Genomic DNA, 3777 nt, shown 5'->3' with positions numbered 1-3777 from the left:
TCCCCAGGTGCGGTGCCGCCTGTCCGTGCTCCCGGTGCCTTCCCCAGGTGCGGTGCCGCCTGTCCGTGCTCCCGGAGCCCCGGTGCCGTCCCCGGCCGGCGCTGTCAGCGCTCTGTCCCCGCACACGTCGCCCCGCGGCGCTCCGCACACGCGGCCGGCCCCGCAGCCGTGGGTGCGATCGCTGCCTCCTCGCTCCGTATCTTTGCTCTGCCCTTGGATGTTGGCAGGAGCCCGGCCAGGCTCCAGTTCAGTGAAGCTGCAGCAGTCACCCGCTTCTACATGATTTACCTGCAATTAAATTTCCATTCAGCGTGTTACCGCTGTCCTCTGCTCTGCCCTTTGCAGGCACCGACAGAACCGTGCTTCCCCAGCTGCAGACTCCTATTGTACTAAAAGATAATGCTGTACCTAAGAAGAAATAAGATGTAAGCAGAACAAGGTGAGATCAGGGGCAGTAAAGTAACTTCCCACACGTCTGTTTAGGGTGTATTTCCCCACCTTTCCAGCTTGTCCCCACAAACTGTAAGGGTATGTGTGCTGCAGCACAATCTTCTTTCATTCCTGTCTATCTACAGGGGCTGGATCTCGTACCCCATCTCTCAGGGGGCAGGCAGTGCTCTGATTCCATGTTGGTATCTAGCTTAACCATAGAATCATGGAATGGTTTGGGTTGGAATGGATCTTAAAGGTCATCTCATTCCCACCCCCTGCCATGGAACACCTTTCACTAGCCCAGGCTGCTCCAAGGTCCATCCAAGTCAGCAGGGAAGCAGGTTTATGCTGTTTCCCTGGGTGCAGTCCACCACTGCCATTCCCATTTCACGGCTGCAGGGCTTTGTTGAAGGGTAGCTAGAGCACAAGTGCGGTGTGACACAGTGCTTAGTTACTCTGAATGTGCCTGTTTTCTGTAATTTGTTCCTTCTGTAATAATGCAAGCATTAGCCTTAGTGCCTTGTCCATATCCTAATTGGATGACATATTTTTGCAGTTTCACTGGAATCAGTATTCTCATTCCTGCTCATGAACTGTGAGACAGTTTTGCAGCAAGTTACTCAACAGTTGCTAAATTTTATGAGGGATGGCTGCGCATTAATTGCAGTTGAAAAGGAGGAAGAGCCTAATGTACTTCTCACTTTGTCTATCCAGCTGCCTGTATAGTTGTGTTACATGTTTCTGAATAAAAATCACGGGCTTTATGCCCCTAAGATAGTTATTTTATATTAGAATTGTGTCCCCAATCTAATTTACATGATATTGCTTTATATTATGGAGGAGATGGCAACTGCCTCTGTGGTTAGGCTGCCAAATACTTTGCGTTATTATAAGGAATTATTTCACTCTTTTAAAAAATTTCTTTCTCCTAATAAATTTTCAGACCAGTGGTGTTAGCTGCAGGATGTTGACATTTGCCAGAGAAAATGGCCTGAAGCTATAAATGTGACTTTCTATGTTGAGAGGATCCTTCATTCTCACGAAATTCTTCCAGTTTTTGCTGAGCTGTATCTTGTCAAAAGTGACCATTTCTCTTTCCCCAGAGAGACAGAAGCTTCCTTTTTCCTTTCCTTTCCTTTTTTTTCTCTTCTTTTTTTCTTTTTCACCCAGGAAAATAATTTATTCCTTTCTAGGATAGTAACTGAATCATGGTGTGTATACCAAAATCAAGTACCCAACAGTGAGTTAGCACTCCAGATCTGTACACTCCAGACTACCTGAGCTTGCAATGCAGTGATTTAACACTGGATTCCTTGGGAGTTTGATGTGTTGTGAGCCATTTGGATCAGAACTGGCAGCTGTACTTCAAATCCAGCAACATCGATCTCCTTCTTAAAAGGGTATCATGAGTCAAGGGCTCCTCTGGCTGCTTTTCCTGCATGGGGCTGGGTCAGAGCCAGAAAAAAATGTCAGTTGAGAGAGAAGAAAAGCAGCTTTAGTTTTCTGATTCTTTCTGATTTTTTTGGCAATTGCAGGCCAACTTTAGGTGGAATATGAAGATTTGTCATCCCACAAAAAACGCACGATAAGGGATTCCTGCTTCTGCTTTGCACATGCTAAAGGACAGTGGTGCAGGTAGTGGTGATAGAAGAGGTAAGAGCTGTGAGAGAAGATGGCTCTAGGCTCCCAAAAGTTATCTGCTAGCCCTCAGCTGCAAGAACATCAGTTTCATGTTGCCAACAACACAAGAGTGAAGGCATTGGTCTTACTGCAATGAAAGAAAGGGACTGAAGTTAAGTATTTTTTATTCAGTTTTATCCACTAGCTGGATGTATGAGCAAACTAAACATTAAAAAGAGAATTTAAAAAACACATTATACTGGACATTTACCTGTCATGGAACTCTTAAAATATTAGTGGTTCTCTTCAGTAGCTTCAAAATTGTGTTGAGCACTGGAGATGAGGTAGAAGAGTTTCTATTTCTGGAGTTTTGAGGTCTCTCTCCTATGTTCCATTCTTTCCATTTTCTTCTCATCCAGTAAAGTTCTAATTCTTGCTTATATCATTGTTTGTTGTCATGGAAATATCTGAAGGCTTTGATTCTACAATGATTATGTGCTTATTGTGCAGAGTAGAAGAAACTGGAAAAAAAGACTTCAAGGTAGAGATTAGTTTTAAAATTATGTATCTCCAACAACTCAGAGAAAAGCAAATTCGGGTTTTTTTCAGGGACAGAAGGTGTTTTGACTGCTGTTACAAATGTGGTTTAGAGAAGAAGGTAGCACCTGGTGTATGCTTTCAAAGGTTATGGTTTAGCAACTCCCATCACTGAGGAGTGCTGATAGAATAGCAGTAATCCAGTTTAATAACATAAAACACAGAATGGGCTCAAATTACTTTACAGTTGTTTATATGGCAGTAATATCTGCAAGCAGACTTCAAAACACTGCTGGTTTATTAATCAAAGCCGTGCTCTGAGGTCACTAATTCAGAGGTAGCTGGTTTAGAGTCAGCTTTTGGCCGTGCTTCAGCTCACTGTGTCACTGGGTCACACTTGGGCATCATGTCCCTCTTCCTCAGACTCACTCCCCAACTTCAGAGAGAACATGATCCCTTGGTGTAGTGGTTCCACCTCCCTGCCATGGGCAGGGACACCTTCCACTATCCCAGGTTGCTCCAAACCCCATCCAACCTGGCCTTGAACACTTCCAGGGATGGGGCAGCACAGATGCTCTGGGCAACCTGTGCCAGGGCCTCCCCACCCTCACATGGAGGAATTCCTTCCCAACATCCCATCTAACCCTGCCCTCTGGCAGTGTGAGTCCGTTACCCTTTGTCCTGTCATTCTGAGCCCTTGTGAAAAGTCCCTTTCCAGCTCTCTTGCAGCCTCTTTAGGTGCTGGAAGGTGCTATAAGGTCTCCCAGAGCCTTCTCTTCTCCAGGCTGAACAAACATCTTCTACTGTAGTTTGGTAATGGGTAAAGATCAGATGTTTTGCTTCTAAATAAGAATTCCCAGTGCTTAAATAATTGCTAAAGCTCAGAAACATGATTAGTACCTCAAGAGAAATGCTCAGAGTTTTGTCCTCTGGTCACAAGATTGTTTTCAGGGATTTCTTCAGCCTACTGCTTCCAGATGCTGTTCACCAGCTGGGATCTGGAAGCCAGTTATGGGATTACACAATATGGCATTGCTCAATGGTTTGCATTTTGCCCTTTGCATTGCAACCATTTCTGGCATTTAGTGGATTATATCTGATACCAATGAATGTCAGGGAAATGATTTAAGACAGGGTTGTTATGGAAGCCATAAGATGACACCAATAATCACTGCAAGACTAAATAAC

The sequence above is a fragment of the Corvus kubaryi genome, unplaced genomic scaffold (assembly GCF_017639235.1).
Source record: "Corvus kubaryi isolate FWS band 111438036 unplaced genomic scaffold, C.kubaryi_AGA036_p1.0 37397, whole genome shotgun sequence".
NCBI lineage: Eukaryota > Metazoa > Chordata > Aves > Passeriformes > Corvidae > Corvus > Corvus kubaryi.
This window is presented reverse-complemented; position numbering follows the sequence as displayed.